This window comes from Nothoprocta perdicaria, unplaced genomic scaffold (assembly GCF_003342845.1).
Source record: "Nothoprocta perdicaria isolate Ctin4 unplaced genomic scaffold, notPer1 scaffold_55, whole genome shotgun sequence".
Lineage (NCBI taxonomy): Eukaryota > Metazoa > Chordata > Aves > Tinamiformes > Tinamidae > Nothoprocta > Nothoprocta perdicaria.
In genome coordinates this window covers 3,120,516-3,138,427 of record NW_020455810.1, presented here as the reverse complement: position 1 = coordinate 3,138,427, position 17,912 = coordinate 3,120,516, and the positions used below count along the sequence as shown (strand labels likewise).

Here is a 17,912-nt window from a genome sequence, read left to right as displayed (position 1 = left end):
AAAAAAAACCACCCTGCTGCTCTCTAATAACCAGCCTGGCATTATAAAAGCAGAAAGACGTGCAGTTTTCCAATGACAGTCCAGGCATTAATAAGCATATAAGCAAAAATAGTTTAAAGAAGAGCTTAAAGCAGATCCTGCTTCCTTCTCTCTCCCCTACTTTTTCTCTTTTTACTAGTTTTTACAGAAAACAAGCCTTTTCCCCCCAACAGTGCTTACATTTGGCAAAGCCAAGGAGTTCTCCTAACAGCTCGTGCTTCCAAACACGGCTCACGTCATTTGTCAGTCTGTCCCTGGGCATCACGCTGGGCAGAGGGAAGTGTCTGCTCCCCTTGCCACGCAACCAAGCAAATAACACAGCAATTTTTGCTCCTTCCCATATTGAAAACGAACGCTGCCTAAAATCAGTGCTAACCCCACTAACACTATGGGAAGAAGTTAGTCCAGGGAATCTCTGGCCCTTATGGAAGCTGGGCGCAAAGGCAGGGCATCACACTGGGCAGCACTGGTGCAAACAGGCAGTCCCTGGCCAGAGCCATGACCCCAGCTCACCAACCACATCCTGCACAAGTGTTACATTTGAAGTGGACATGCCTTTTGCAAGGCTTAAATGCCAACCAGCGCTAATTTTTTAAAAAGCAAGACTTAAACCAAAAGATTTCATAAGCTCTTACATTTCACATGCAATTTTTATTGAGCTATTTCTGTTGCAGCCCAAAAGAGGTCTACAATACCACCAGGACTCCTTCTGGGTCTGAGCCACAGCAAGTCCTGTGTGCTCCCCTCCCCTCGCCAAGTCCTCTGAAATCGGATATAACTGACCTATTTACCTCCCACGGAAGAAGCCCAAATGCCTTTACAAACTATTTGGCAGATGGCACATACACAGTAATCTCATCCCCCGTCAGAGTGTGGCAAAGGCCTTATACCAACTGGAGCTTCACAAGATGCTACAATATGGTGTTCAGCTTTCCCCCAAATCCACCCTGCATTAGACAGTTCCCTAGAAGACTTTTATTGCCTCCCTGCAGGTGAAGAGCTTGAAACCTGAGTGAGTGAATAAATAAATTGCACTTAGAAAGGAAAATTGATCTGCACAATTTCAGAATGAGTAAGAAACCAAGAGCCTTGTGGGATCCTGTCCTACTACTTTCTTCCTGAAACCACTTATTTAGTCCTGTAAGAGCATAAACTCAAAATTTGCTTAAGCTGTCAAAACAGATACGTTTGTTAAGCAAACTATTTCACAGAATTTTTTCCATCCTTTCCCCAATCCCAAGAACTTCTAGGACTCAGGAATTATTTCAAAGCCCAGCATTAACTGAGCCTGGTTAAGAAACACACAGGGCTTCTGCAATGAGTCTATGTACAAATCACATCCCTGCTCTTTCCCCACCACCCTAGATGTATTTTAGCACCTCTTGTATATTTGCAAATAAGCTGCTCTCTATTGTAGCAGTGCACTGTACCCCAATAATCTGAATTCTTCATGGCAGTGAGAGCCTGACTCTTAAAAATCAATTACTGAAAATACTAGATATCGTTTAAACTAAGGATATGAGGAAAAGTTAAGTCCCCCCCCCCAACCCCGGCACTTGTTAAAATACTTGCAACCATTAAGTATGATGAATTATAAAAAACTATGCTTTTTGAAAAAAAATGAAAGTGGTAGTCCAGCACAGTATCACATTTTTTAAAGCCAGATACTGAAATTTGAAAGTCTCTTTAGTAATCATTTCTATAAAGTATAAGATGAAGATACTCAATTTGAATGTTAAAAATGAGGGTAACTAATAGTTAAAGTGTAACAGAAAAAGGAAACATTGATTTTGTTTATAGATACTGTTCCTCTAAGGAAGTATTTATACATATATATGCTCACACATGCTTGTCCTCTGTTGTCTGTCCCATCTCTCTGCACACTTAGAGGCATCTGCATCTCTACTTTAATATACTGACTATCATACATGGAATCAAAAAAGTCAATGGAGCCTTTCCCCATACAACTAAGCACACTCCATTTTAAGGTCCATAGACATTCAAATGTCACATTTTCCCCCAAGTGTCACCATCCTCAACTCACAGAGCAATGCCCTTCCTGAAGCCTACACGATGCAACTCTACAGGACCCTATTGGGTGTTTGATGCCACATAAGAAACAGGAATAATGGTAAGCCAGCCTGGCATAAAAATAGAAGAAGCTTAAAATAAATGTGTTCTGACTTGCTTCAATGATGGAGGGTGCTGAATGTTACCGAGTGTTACTGACCACCAGCAGTATCATGTCCAGGATATGAGGCTAATTTTAGAGGGCTGGATGAGTGCCACTATAGGATGTGCTATTTTTACCCAGTTCTAACGTGCCTGCCCAGTGGCACAGAGCCACTTTTAAATCGCAAGGTAATTAAAGTCTCCAGTTAGGCTTTGCTCCAAACTGCAAGTGGACCCAAAGCCCTTTTGCAAAACTGTTCTCCATATTTTGATTATCCTTATATAATAGAAGCTTAGGAACAAACCCAAAGCAAGTATCTGGAAACAGTACATTTAGAAGAGGTCAGTATTTTACACACATTACTGTAAATTTCACTTCAATGAACAGAAAAATCACGCTGAAATAGTTTCCACTCTCTAGATGAACTCTCACAGTCATCTACACTGTAACTACCTCTGTCTTACCGAGTCAGAAACATAATGGATGAACATAGTAATGAACATACTATTGTGTTCCATACAAAGGCAGGGACATTGGGAAATGCCATTCATGCAAGTTTAAATTCAGACCCCTAATTTGCCAAGTAAAATGAGCAATCTAGTTTTAAGTAAAAGTTTATAACACAGAGCTGCTCTTCTGCTTTCCCAGGGAGACATTTCTAACCACAGTGCAGAGTCAACAAGTTTAGAGGGGGCCTTAATAAGAGATTTCTACTCCTCTGCTGCTCTGTGCTACCCCTATGTGCCACGTTTCAACAGGCACACGGAGACCATATGGGAGTTGTTCCTCATGACAGATTTTAATAATTTTTAAAGACAGGGTTTTAACTTGACCACAATATTTGGCACACAGTCTGGAGTCAACAAGCAGGCATAAAAGTTCCTGTGAAGATAATCCCAACAGTTAGGTCAAAACGCCACCCAGAAACAGTTACACAACCCCACCACAATAAAGGAAAAAAAAAAAATTAATAAATTAAAGGCCACATTTTCCATTCTAAAATTTCAGGTCTGTTTTACAGGTTCTCAGGTTCGCTTAATTAAATCCAACTTTGTTCAAAAGAGCAATTAATGACTGTGGGAAGGCAGCATTTAGCCCTCAGGAGCCGCTGACATTTGCTCACAGCGAGGACTGTTCCTTAATTGCTCTCGTCATCTTAAACTTTCTAATGATACTTTTGACACAGTCCCACAAGTCACTGTGACCTATTCCTTGCAGCCAGAGATGTCTGCACTATGCTAAGTTGATAAAATTGCCTTTGCAAGATTTTCAAGCAGTTACTTAGAAGACATGGGGAAAGGGAAATAAGGCTTGGATACGTTCATACTAGAGCAACAAAAGTTTTACCAAAATTCTGTTACCTTCAAGTACACTCTGCGTCAGAGATACTCAAAGCAAACATGGTTCTGTTCTTTATTGCCCCAATTAATGACAGTCGGGCAAGGAGGCCCTTGTGCTATCGCAGCCTACTTGAACTGGGTCCCTACAGCAAACTGAGCTGTCACTTCAAAGCTCTTCTGGTCACAAGTCCTCAGATGACCAGGAGGTTTGGCTTCTTAAGAACTGCAGAAAAAAAAATGCTGTGTGTTTTTGTTTTGCTTTTGTTTTGCTTTGTTTTGTTTTTTTCCAGAAACAGAAGGCATACTAGTAGTCTGGCTCTGTGTTAAAAACAACTATGCTGAGCTGCGGATCTCTCCAAGAGTTAAAACAAGCTATTTTGCACTGACTTCTCCAACCCAAAATAAATAGTCAAAGCCAACCCTTGAACTAAAGCACACATCGAATGTGCATTTTATAACTGGAGGAAAAAAAAAAAAAGTTATTTGCCTCCATAACATACACCTAGCATCAAGCAGTTCATGCAATCACTTAAGTTGTAATATGAAGCACGTTACACACTGAAAAAAGTGCAAACAGAGTAAATAACAAAGCAAGCTGGCACCTGGAAAAGAGCAGAAAACCCTGCAGTTCCACTGACCTTCAATATCCAAATGAGAACAGTATTCACCCTGAAAGCTGGTGACACGAGTCCAATTATCCTGACCCAGTTTTCCATATTGGGATTCCATTTCTGTAACTTGTATTACATGGCGACTCCTTCCGCGTGCCCATCATTTGCACAAGTGACACCACCACCAAGGTTTGCGCAGGTATGTGTGTGTGGGAAATTGTCAAGTATTTCATTAGCTAATTGCGTACCTTGGAGAGCTTGCCAAGGACAGAACTGGAGAAGTGGAGCTGCCAGCCTTGCTTCCCAAACTCTAACAAAAGGGAGCCCAAGCCCATGAACAACCAAGCCTGGGCGAGGAGGAACCCAGGGAGATGGTGCAAGCCTGAGCAGGATGTGGGGAGTCCTGTACATAGTGGTGGACAGAAGCAAGTCCATCACTTGGTGGACAGCAAGGTTGTCATAGTGTCACCTTTGTCCATATCCAATCTACTGGCACCCACCAGGTCCACAGCATCCTACAACAGCGTCCTTGACGGGTAACTCAGAATGGTGCAACCTCCACCAGCACTGCCATTCATACGGTTTCATTTACATGTATAAAAGCATCATGCTGAATACCTGCAGATTCATTTCTTTATTAGCATATAAACACACACACAAATTTTTCCTGCAAAAGATTTCTTTTTCATCAGAAAAAAAGAATATTTCTTGCAAGCTTTAGCAAGAGTCCCCCGGCCTCCCTTACATTAGCCACTGTCCTGCACATAGCAGAAGTCAAATTTCTAAGCAACTAAGCAAAGGCTAGTCATATATTCTTGCTTCAAGATCTGCTTTACACAAAGCAGTTGTGAGTTGTGAGAAACTCCACAGAGCAAAAAAAAAAAAAAAAAAAAAGAGAGAGAGAGAGAAATCATTAATTAGAAACATTAGTATGCTAAATTTTAACTACCAGACCACTTATTTTCAAATTTGCTTGGACCAGGAACCAGTGTCAAGTTTCAATATTCTCTCCTCCTGCTCCAAACATTAAACATTATGTAACCTTAGCACTGTTAATACAGAACCTGATAAAACCACCACAGTAATACAGATGGGCTCAGACAGCGTATTAGGATCTGCCAATCACACTTTGGAACTACAGCAGCAAATCTGAGGGAGCAGAAGAAGAAGCAGTCAGAAGGATTTTGTGGTTGGCATGTAATAACTGTACCTAAACCATAGGTAGACTTAATCAAAATCTGCAGAAAGAATATATCATAATCCCTAAGGTTAAGTTTAAAGAGAATCATTTGCACTTACAAAATGCTCATTAGCTTTCAGAAAGAAGAGGAAAAAAATATATATGTAACCTCAAATTTCTCCATGCACATGACTTCTTAGCACTGTAGCCTAATTTGCTTGGCCATGTTTCTGCCCTCTCTATACTAATATAATCTGATAATTTACCAAAAGGCTCCACTTCAAATTACATCTTCTGAATCCACCCAAATCAAATCATGCCTTCTGCTTTTAAAAGATCTCTGTCTAGCTATGGTTAAAGATTAATTTAAATTACATTTGTTTTATTCATTTTTCCCCCCACTTGCAGTCAAGCTAAGCTTGCTCCATCCTTCCCTGTAGCCCAGGTTGCTAGAGTATAGTTTAAAAGTTTATGAATTTTAGATACTCCACACAATCAATATTTGATTCAGACATTTCTTCACTCTTCAGAGAGATGAGCTCTTTCAATCTCAAAAATAAAACTATCAAAACCAGTGTTATGATCTTTATTTCATTTCACTTTGTCTTTTGGCATCATGCTTCGCACTAACCATCAGACTAAGGATGACTAGTTCTGCCCTTTAGAAAGATTTGTCTATCCCTCCGCAATTATTTTTTTTTTTCGGCTAGGAGGCTATGGTAGAAGTTTCCCCACAAAAAGAATAGAGACAATATGATACAGCCTACACTAGCGTTTCATAATATGGAAAAGGCTGCAATTGTGTGTTTATGCACGTGTATCTAACAAGACACACACATTCTATATATATGAACATAAAAACACATAGATGAACTGGAAAATACAGTTAATTTTGACCACTTACAGAATAAATCAGGAAACATTTACATTTGCTATTTGCAAGCATTTCTTTAAGAAACTACAAATGCCATATGTACATTTTACAATTCACAGAAAGCTTATGAATTATACATAAGTTTTTCTTTCAAGAGGAAGTATTACTGTGATCCAGTCATCTATCAAAGTGAATTTTTTTTGTAGATCCATCCCCACCCAACTATTCCTACATGCAAGTCATTACCCAAATGAGTTTTGCCCATCATAGCAAAGCAATACAGTTTACTTCATAATACATTGCACAAGGTAGCAGAAAACTTAATATTTATATGGCTCTGCACAGAGTGACTCACTTTTTTCACTTCATGCACTGAAATACTGTTGAATTCATTGGCAATGATCATCACATTCAAAGAAAAGTGGGAACATTGTAGGAGCATTCAAGTAGGAACATTCATCTGCATGAATGGAGACTCCATCTTTGGACACCTTGAGACGCAGGCTGGGACTAAAAGTATTTAACTTAGAGCATGAAGGATGTTCAAGAAGAGAGAGGTGTTTTTTCTCCCAGCACTGCTCAGTTCAGTTATCAGATATTTATAGATATCCATAATTTCTTATAAGGTTTAAAACGCTCCCATCAAATAAGGGGAAAGCTAACTAAGGTCTCCAATGTTCCATAAAGCTGTGTTTCCCACGACACAAGAAGACAGCAAGGGAAGACAAGCATCTTATTTGCAAGAAGGGTACCACATGTGCCAGTTTCAAACAGAAATCTCCATATCTTCGGGATTTGTTTGTAATTGAATTCTCTAAACCTGACATGAGGTCTAGACAAGTGAGTCTTAAGAAATGCCCACATATGAGCATCAGAAGACTGCGGTCTTCTGATTCATAGGCCAGTTACCAAAATTTTGCTCTTCACACTGCTAGCAATTCAGAGCATACAGGAAAAGGTAATAAAACTATACATTTTTTTTTACCAAGGCTGATGAGGACAGCAGTAAAAAGTGCCTGGTTTTATAAGAACTTTTTGTGGGAGATAAAGTTTCAGAGGTGAGAACAGGATTTTTTCCCCCCCCTCTCTGAAAGGAAACAACAACCTTTTCAATGATTTGAGAAATTCTACATCTATAAAAAGAACAAATACATATAGTTATGAACAAAGTCTGCTTTCTGTGAGTAATTCGCAGTAGATCAAAAAGGTAAGCAAATATACGATTTTTTCCTTGCAAACAAACTGAGCTCCCCTTTTTGAAGTCCCCAAGTTCATTTTCTTTTTTACTAAAGCATTAGTGCTACATCTCTGCACCAAATTGCAACTCTCCTTTTACCTTCTGGGGAAAATAAATAAAATCCATCAACTCTACAACTGATATTAAAGGCAGAGCTTTGTCAATAGTCATCTACAAGAGTAACATGTTTTTTTCCAAAACACAGATAGTCCATTGCAGGCAACGTGCTCATACAGCTATTTAAGCACCCGTTTCCCTGAAGTTATTGTAAAAAACCCAATGATATCAAATTTGAGAGACAGGAGCAAAGACCCGAGACAAAAATAAGAATTAAGTGTTTACTTATAGTTCAAAACTATTTTTCTCTCACATCCTGATCCAGACTTCTTTCTCTCACACACTTCTAGGTGTGAGGTGGAGCAGGTAGAGGTGGAGGAGGTAGAAACTGGTGCTTTTGACTAATCAAAGTATCTAGAATAGTGCTGCTGCTCTATACTTTAAATTCCAACATTCTGAGTATCTAAGGACTGACCTGGTGGCCTGAGCTCCAGATTTCAGACAGATGATTATCTTGAATTTCTCCAGTTCCAGCATTCTGAAGAGCAATGCAACAAGCCATTGCATCTCAGATACCTCAATCCAAAAGCCTGGACTGCTGGTGAGGATGGCCATATATCTGCAACTCAACCACAGCCTCCACTTCTGGTGCCTTTAGACTCACGAAAGAAACAACACAGTAAAAGGTTACATAAATACATCAACCCTTCAAGGCAAAATCTGCCAGAGCTCTTCCATCAGTCTTGCATGTCATCACTGTTCAAGGGCCTCTTCAGAGCTGGAGACTAGACACAGTCTCCTTCCTCCTCTCCTTCCTCACATCACATCATTCACCCACAGTGACGCTGAGGCCACACAAATATCACTTTATTAGAAGACAGGAGATAAAAAACCTAAGTAACAAGGGAGATGCAGGATGTGGATGTGCAATGGTACAAATGGAAACAAGAAATGCTGATGTAGCTATAAGGTGGTCTTGGTAGGCTTAGCATTCCATGTAATTCATGAGGCTGACTATTCTATCTCCTAGCCCACCACAGGGCTGATATACCTTGAAGAGCACTAACGGAAAACTCTTTCCCACTTTTAAAGCTGAAATCCCATTTCTTATCTCATTACAATGCAAGTCCCATACTGGCAGCACTAGGCAATAAGACATCATATGCTAATAACAATTTTCTGCACTTACTGTCTTCAGCCTGCCCTTAAACATTCATACTAGCTACTTTAGAAATCATTACTTATGCTGCAAAAGCGAGAGAAGAAATCAGCGTGTGGGAACAAGAGACACCAGATTAAAACCTCAATTTTTCACCCACTGTTTCTGATAAAATTATCTAATAAAATAACTGTATAATTCTACTGTGAGTTCCAAATAAAAAAGCTGAACATGACATAACAGAGAAGGATATCAGAGCAGAAAACAGATCAAGTAATATGTGAGTTTGGCTGGCATATTTGAGAAGACTTGCCCCAAAGCCCGCTACAGAAAACAGTGGCCACTGACTAGGGACCAAAATCCAGGCTCTCTTCAAAGCCTACAGTTCTGACTCTTACTTAATGTGGAAAGACTATAACTTTGCGAAGCTTTGAGACTTGCAAGGCAACGTACACAAGCTACCTCCCTGCAAATGCAGGGGTCAAGAATTGCCTGAAAATTCAGACAATTCTTCAGACAAGTTCAACCCAAAGGACTCCATCCCATGGGGCCTTTTCCCACACCAAAGCCATTCCAGCAACATCCCTGGGTCATGCTGCCAGCACAGCTCTCCATGGGCTTCCACTGAAATCAAGTCACTGAAGTGCTCCAGGAAAAAAAAAAAAAAAAANAATCTACAACAGAAGGAAAAAAAAAAAAAAAAGAAAGAAAAACAGGAAGAGTACAGAGGAGAAAAGAGAAAAACACAGGAATTTCTGAGCATGGAACTACTACCTGAACCCTTTTTTTTTTTAAGCCACAACACAAATATTTGTCACATACCTGTCTGGACAGCTCACCAGCACTAGAAACCATGATGCAGCAGCAACCTTACCCCAGGCTATAAGAGCTGAACACAAAAATTCTTACAACACCTCCTCTCTCTGGCTAGAGAGGTTTTGCAGCTACTTGTTCTGAGCCCCCAATATTGCAGACGAGGCCAGTTCTAAGTTGAAAGTGCCTTTCAACAGCATGCACATAGACCCTCTAGACTTGCTACTTGGAGAAGGAAGGAAGCCAATAAAGCAGCTGAATTTCATCACCTGGGTTGTAATATGCTCAAAAGCTACTCAACGTCCTCCAAGGAAAATAGCAGCAATTCCCATTATACTCCTGCCGAGTTAGATGTGTGACACTTAAAGAGCTAAGTTAAATGTACAACAACATATTGGCAAAGATTTCAATGCCAATGTTTTGCCAACATATTGGCAAAGTTTTCAACAACAGGTTCTTCAAAGTTACTTGACTTTCTCTTATACACTGTGATACAAGTGCAGAATTCTTCCCTCAACCTCCTAGACTCTCCAGAATATCACAGATTTTTACATTATTAACATATTTATGCAATAATAATGAGTACAGGAAAAAAGAACTGATTTATAGAGCAGGCAGCTACCTTGTTTCACAGGACCTCCTAAAAGGCACAAGTCATAAATAACTATGTTAGTAAATCCCCTAAACTACTTTGGAATATACAATTTTAGTAAAAAAAAAAAAAAAAAAAAAAAGACACTAATTATAAAAACCAAAACACTAGTTATACTGCAGCTCAGAGGACACTGGCCTTTCAGTCACCTTTGCTACCTGCCCGATTAATACAAGCAAATGTGCTACATTTAGATGCCATCTGCTAAATTTCTTAAGGAACTGAAAACATTTGCAAAACAAGCTGAAGCTAAAAAATAAACAACACAACATTCTATGGAAAAAAAAAATTAATGGCAAATCATGACTAAACTGCAGATTCAAAGAGTGAAATTCACCAAGTTTCTGTAAAAATAGATAGTAGGCTGCCACCTGTCTTCTGCTGGTCACATCTGCAGTGCTGCAAGCTGGAAAGGAGAGCTAGCCTACAGTTCTCAAGAGTTGACAAAAAGCTAGATATATACACACCTCAGAAGGGTCAACCTGAAAAATGTTTATAATGTTTGCTAAAAAGCTGTATTTTTTGGACTCTGTTTCAGTTGAAGAATGTTATTAGAAAAGACCCAGTTTGCAACTTAAAATTATTTTCAGTAAGAAACGTAACATAAGCAAAAGAGGGCAGAAAGGATAATACACAGAAATGGGCTGATAAACAACCATTTGGGGATTGACAAGAACTCCACTTACACAGCTCCATAAAATGAAGTTACGGAAAATTGGACTTCCTCCTCCTAACTACAGCAGCGATCGTGCTGTGATTTATCACAGCAGCTACAACTTCAGAACCTATATCTACCAAATGCTAAGCCAATACTAACATTTTAGAAGCCAGCTATTAAACCCCCAGCTGAATCACACGCCGCTGCTGCTCAGAGTGGGCGAACGCGCGATGCTCACTGAGCATCAGGTGAGCATTTAGCCTTCGTGCTGAATAAGGGTGCCCGGGGCCACGCACACGGGCGATCAGCCACCCTCCACCCACGCGTCTCATGCCCGCACTCGGCGGTGCCACCCGTGGGAGGTGAGGGTGCTGAAACGGGTCTGCTCCCGGTGCCCAAGGAACTCACCTGTCTGCTGAGCTCCCTCCTGCAAACTCCCAACGGGCAGGGTGCCCGTGCTGCCGCTTACGGCTTGTGGTACACAGGTTATCCTCCAAGAGGCAATAAACCCCGCTCAGCGGTAATCCTGTATTTCTACAGCACCCATCACTAGGGGTTAAAGCACACAGGCTTGGCTAGGTAGCTAGGAAAAGAACTCCTTTTCTCCTGAAAAGCAGCAGCAATGCATGCTCATCACCCTCTGCGCAGCAGAAACCGCCTCAGCAATCCCGCTGCAAGCAAAGTTCTCGAGCGAGCACAAAGCGCCCCAGCTCACTTGCTACCTACATGTGTTTTAAGGAAACTGCACGGGCTCAAGATTAAGAGAAATCACTGCAATGCCTTCAGCTTCCTCAAGCAAAACAAAACTCTGTTCCAGCACAACTTAAAAGCAAGTGTTTACACCGCTTGGCTCAAAACTACCCCTTGCACTCAGGAGAGTGAGCTGCCACCCTCCAGAGCAAAGGCTTGGCTCGCAGCAAGGCTCTCGCAGCTGTGCAACATTAAACTAAGATAAAGCCATTAGCAAATGGGGTGAAATTAGATTATCATTACCTACTGGAGGGGAGGGAGGAGAATAACACACATTACAGACATCTAGCAAAAGCTTTCATGGGCTGAACAGAGTGTACTTTAGGCCACATCTTACTTCAAGCTGAGAATACTCTTTTCTTGGAGTATGTATCTTCAGGAAAACATATGTAACGCATCAGCAATTCAAGAGAGTCTTGAACTAAACATCCCAAAGACATCAGAACTGCTAGAATTAAGGCTTGAGTGCAACTTCCATTGGGAAAATCCTGCTTTGCAGAGCTCTAACTGGGCTACTCTCGCATAGAAGAAAAATTAAAATCAGGAGCATTTAGTCGGTTCTCGGAAAACAGTTTTCAAGCAAGCTATGCCTGTGCCTGGAGCATGCCCTTGCTATAACTCTGACAAGATTTTTTTTTCTTTAGTTTTAGGATTTATGGCTGCTTTTCAGAGTTGGAATCTCTCAATTTCAGCCTGTAAACACAGTTAGGGTCTGCAGTGACACATGGCTCTGTAGACACGCAGAAACCTTTCCCCTGAATAATACAGTTTGCTAGAGGTCTGTATGCCACTGACAGTCCTGTCCATCTTCCTCCTCCTCCCTCAAGAAGCACACAGATTATCATTGGGCATCTGGATTATGGGAGAACCTGTAATAGCTACCCTTCATCCAGCGACTAATCCTGCTGGAAATCAGGATTAACACCCCAGACCGGGGTGCCTCCTCCGGCGCTTTTACAGAACGCTAACCCCAGCTCCGCTCCCCGCAAAGGTGCCAGGAGCCCCGTGCACAGCCGAGCAAAGCCAGGGCAGGTGACGCAGTCAAACACGGCGACAATAAAAGTACGCGGGCACTCCGCACGGCAGCCGCGCGCTGCGCAGCATCCCCCGGGAACCCCCGAGGTCCTGGGACGTCTCTCCGCGCCACTTCTGGAGCCGCGCGGGGCGCCGGGCGCAGACGCGGAGGCTGCAGCGCGGCGTGTCCCGAGTCCCGAGCCCCCATCCCCGAGCCCCCAGCCCCGCCGCGGAGCTGCGCGCCGTGCCCGAGAGCAGCGGCTGCCCCCGCGGGAGCAGCGCGCGGCACCGCGCGGGTACCTGCGGATGCTGGCGGGATAGATGGGAGCACCTGGTCTGCTGTTGCTGCTGCCGCCACCTCCGCGGGCTCCCGGCAAGTTGGGGGCGCGGCAGCCGCGCCGCCCCGCGCCCGCAGCCCGCGCCCCGCCGCAGGGGGCGGAGCGCAGCGCGGAGGCCCCCGCGCAGCCCCCGCCGCCGCGCAGCCCCCGCGCTGCCCCCCTCCGGGCCCGCCGCGAACTTGCACCCGCGCCAGCGGCTCCAAGTGCTCGCGCCGGGGGCTCGCCTGCGCTTCTGCCTTTGGGGATTTTTTTATTTTGTTTTTTTTTAAAACTTACCGCAGCCCCAGGCTCCTCCCGGCGAGTGAGGCGTCCGCGCAACTCTGCGCGGGAGGAATAACGGGAGGAGGAGAAAGGCGGGCAGCGGGATCGGGGCCGCGGCGCGCAGCCCTGCGCGGGCGGGGGGGCTGGCAGCCTCGCGGCCACGTAAAAGCCTGCGGCGATTCCTCCTCCTCCTCCCGCCCTCCTTCCCTCCCAGCGCGACGTGTCGCCCTCCAAGTTTATTTTTAGGCGCGGGGAGCGTTCGCGGCAAAGGTCCCGCACGGGCGGCAGACGTGGCAGCGCCGCGCAGCATCCTGCCCTCCCGCTCAGGTACGTGCACGCCCGGGCCGGCCGCGGCCAAGCGGTAGGTTGTGTCTGCTCATACTTCTGTCTCGGTGCAGTCCATCCCCTTCTCTTTTTTCTGTCTTTCTTTCTTTTTTTTTCTTTTTTTTTTTTTTTTGCCTTTTTTTTTTTTCTTCCTTTTATTGCTTGTTTCTAACCCAGCCTGCAACACGGACAGACTTTGTTCACTGTAGCAAGGTAGAGGAAAGAAAGCAGAGGAAAGAAAGTGCTGAGAGTTTCTTAAAAGCAAGCAAAAGTGTGGAATTTCTCCATAACACAGCAATCACATAAAATATACTTAGTTAAAACAGCCAGAATCAAAAGCTCCTGGCAAGCCAAAATGCCACAAAGCCAAACCCGCTTGGAACATCCGACGTGGAGAGGTGGGTAACTTTGGCTCTGTTGTAAAAGCAATGAATTTGAGGAGGGATGCTGATGAAAGTTCATAATTAACATTAAAAATGAAAATTCTTGGACTCTTGGGCTCTTAATGGCTGCTTGGTAGTCAAAAAAAAAAAAAAAAAAAGAGAGAGAGAGAGCGAAGAGGGGAGAAATACTGATTGATCTCCAAACTCTTACTCCATTGCAGTCATATAATTCTGCCAGCTAAGACTGCTTCCCTAATTATAACAAGGCAGTTTCATATCACTCAGACTTAGCGCAGGTTTTGTCACTCTCCTGTGAAATTCCCCCATCTCGAGAAAATAGTTGTGTAGAAAATAATCCGCCTGGTCTTGGCATTGCCATCAAAGTAACTGCAGATGTGGGATGATTAATCTATGCAGTCTGTTAACTTCCTTGGAGTGTTTTTGAGACATGTCAGAGGACATCGGCTATATATCTTCATCTATTACAATGGCTTTAGATTTTTTTCTCTTTTTTTGATATATATCTATATACTGACATATACTTTTTTTTCTTAAATTACATGCCATTATTTTAACAAGGAAAAGTTGGCCTAGAATGCATAAAACTCTCTCCCAGTTAAAGAAAAATCAAAATGTCAACAGCCAGACTTCAACTTTGTCCATTGAAGAACAGGTACACATATAAGAACCAGGATAAAAAGGCTTTTATAGCTATTAAATGATACTGAATTTTGATGCGTAGTAATCCTTAAAAAAATCCCCAGAAATCACACTTTCTGCGTGTAATCCCCAGAGTTTTTAAGGCACATGCTTCAGATTTCCCCACCAGCCTCACGAAAAGAGCAGCACTGATGTCAATGATTAATTAGTTTTCATTAGACTTTGCCTTGAGAAGCCCACTGGAAAAGAGCTAAATAGATCCATGAAGCTGTCTGTTAAGAGTAGCCACATGTGACACCACGTAAGGCACAGGCAAGAGCTAAACTGGAGGAGCTGGCAGAAGTCAGACTTTCTTCTTCCAGCACGGACCCTCCTCCTCCTCTCCTGCACTCCGATTTTCTCTCATCACATTCCCCAAAGCAGAGAGGTGGTGGAGCAAGGGCTGCACACCCGTGCACACCAGCCTGGGGGGAAGCCAGGAGCCTGTGGTGCCAGGATATAAAGCAGGGAAGGGGGAAGGATGCGTTTCCATCCCCCCAAGTAGTGAAGCCGTGGGCTAAGGAAAGGCCTGGCTTTGCATTACCCATGACGAGCACCTCGAGCAGTATGCCTGCCTTTTATCAGGTCAGTAAACAACTTCGGGTAGTAAAAGTCCAAAGTTCAAGTTAGGTTAAAGCAAAAAAGAAAAGGAGGAAGAAGATTTAGCTTCAATAAAACTAAGCCTTGAGCTATGCCTCCATTCTGAGGGGAAAGGCTGGCTTGCTTCACAACAACAGGGTTCAAAGGCTTGTTTGCTGTTGCATTTTGTTTTTGTTTTTTTTCCACTCCATGAAAACATTAGTTTTCTTTTGTTAAATTCAACAGAGACATATGCAAGAAATTTCAAAACCCGCAGTTTGTTGTTTTTTTTTTTTTTTCCACCTCATCGTCATCTCCTCAGGAGAAACCTTCCTGCTAACTAGAAACTTTTCAGAGCAGACCAGCAGGAGCATGGGACATATAAATGAGCCCTCAACATTTCTTGAATCCACCTTGTTTGTATGACTTGGCCCAGAGAGACAGAGCAACTTATAGTCCTTTGCATTAAAAAAAAAAAAAAAAAAAAATCTAGGAACTATTTACCAGGTCACCATCATTGTTGCTTCCTTCTTTCCTATATAGGAAAATGTTTGGACTGCTGGGTCAGAACATACAACTCAGTTTTCTTACCAACATTGAGAAAATCCACCTTCCAAGGCAGGCTCGTCACGAATCTGCTATAGTTAACAAAATCGGAAGTCCCTGATATTTAAAAGCTGATGATCCAAATGCTTAAAATCGTCCCTTTGCAGACAGGGACGTTAACATTGTTAGAAAGACAGGGAAGATTGCTTAGCATGTACCCCAGGAACAGACAGAAGACAAGTTCAGACTACTAAGGGGAAAAAGAAACCATTGCAATATCTGCTTTACATAACAGGGAAATAAATGTCATAGGTGCAAACTCACTTCCAAACTCACTTTTTTTTTTTTTTTTTTTATTGGTCAAATTATTGGCTCACATTACGTGCAGCAGCTAAAGGTTACACTGACTGGCATATATAACATCTAGGGACTAGGAGGAGCGAGATGAGATTCCAACTTAACTTTTGAGAGCTAGGTAGTCTCCTGACAGGTTTTTTTTGTTGTTGTTGTTTACTGTTTGTGATCAAAAGAGAGAACAAAGCAGTATTTCTCAGGGTGTTTGTATGCTTAAGGCTCTTTGCAAACAAAACAGTATTATTTTATGAATTCTTAAAGTGACGTTTGCATCCCAACTCTGTGATATAAAGGTGCATTTTGCACCTTTATTTCAATGCCTAACTTGCATTTAAAAACATGATCTGTTGGCTCATTTTACTAATTGCCTCTTTCTTTTCATTAAAATCTCTGACAGACAAAGCAGTTGCTTAATGTTTATCTAACATTTTAAGAACCACCTAATTTCAAGTCCCTAGAAGCTGATGATCAGATGTTTGGTGAAAATGATGAATTCTGGGGTACTGATCCCTGTGACCTGAAAAAGCCATCCATTTCCTGATTCACCTTCATAACACCTCTGAGAGGTGAGGGGGGCACACAGTATTTAGATTTAATATCTTCAAACAAATCATTTTTGCGTGTGTGTGTGTCTTTCTGTCTTTCATTTCAGCCACTTTGTTCAACATCCACCTTCCAAAAGAAGAGCAAGATGGGATGAGAACAAGGACAGCCTTGGAAAAACCCAGTCTTAAAGTGTGAGAAATGGAAACATCAATATCTCCACTCTCTTAAATAGGTTGGTAGAGGAGTGGCCTGAAATAAGGAAAAGTTATAAACCTAAGATGTGGTGACCTTATTACATTTGAACCTAGGTTTGGGACTTTTTCATTTAATAAATAATACAAATATTAGCATGTCTCTTCCTCCACTCTAGAGGACATTACATTCTGCAGTCTCTAGCCATACACAACTCTCCCTCGTGGACTCTTATAACGAAATTTCAGCTTATTGCTCACTAGCCCTGAGCACCCTTCTCAAGGGGGCCCCCTTTGAGTGTGATTTACCAGTATGGCTGTCCCCTTCTGTAATCAATATTGGGTTCCCATGTCACCACGTCACGCACAGCATTACCAGGAAGTCTTCTAAAAATGCCCTGAGTAACCCTAATTCTGGTATTACATAGCATTCAGGTGTTTGAGTTTGTGTCCTACTCGCATATTTGGGGGGAGTTTGTGTTTATTTTTAGTTTGTGTCCTCATTGTTTTTGATAGTGTGAAACGGTTGTAGTGATCGAAATCCGTTTAGTCAGGGACATTTTGAAATGTTTTCTTTGTATTATGGTCATTAAAAGCTTCTCCATTAAAACTATTTTGGATTATTTATTATTTTGTTTGAACACATGATAAAAACATATGAGCTTTTACTGAAGAAAGCAACACCTAGCCTGAGTAAGCTTCAGGAAGCCAGAATTTTTCCAAGACTAAACTTTCAGAAACTAAGCTGTATTCTAGAAGACATACTAGTGGGAAGGTCCTATCAAAGACTAAAAGGTGGCTTTGTAGTTAGCCCAGATACATTGTGGGGTTTGGGTTCTTTTTTCTAATGGCACTTTAAAGTTCATAAAAGAAGCAGGTTAGAGTAAGGAAGCTGAAAGCAATGTTGACCTTGTAAGTCCATTGATACACTTTAAATGCTACCAGAAGATACCTGAAGACCACCAAAATGGTAATATCCACATGCCTTGAAATACTTCTCACATCTGGACATCCTCAGTCCGGAGCAGAAGCAGAGAGCTTTTGCATGGGTTGGTGTTTGTAGTGATGGTGCTGTATAAACAGAGCAAGAATCTGCCCACATTACAACTGCCCTGCTTTACAAAGGCTGGAGTT

General features: G+C 42.3%; 1 protein-coding gene and 1 non-coding gene across 2 annotated transcripts in view; one reads left to right on the top strand and one right to left on the bottom strand.

Moving 5' to 3' along the window:
• The window catches only part of SEMA5A (semaphorin 5A), a 246,129-nt gene extending 233,242 nt beyond the window's left edge, over window positions 1-12,887 (bottom strand). Inside the window, exon 1 of the mRNA XM_026048536.1 lies at window positions 12,858-12,887. The gene's annotated coding sequence lies outside the window, so the exon portion shown is untranslated. The remainder of the gene's footprint in view (window positions 1-12,857) is intronic.
• Window positions 12,888-16,519: 3,632 nt separating this feature from the next.
• On the top strand, window positions 16,520-16,588 carry LOC112955289. Its single transcript, XR_003250860.1, has one exon. It is a non-coding gene; the product is annotated as a small nucleolar RNA SNORD123 (small nucleolar RNA).
• The last annotated feature ends 1,324 nt before the right edge of the window (window positions 16,589-17,912 follow it).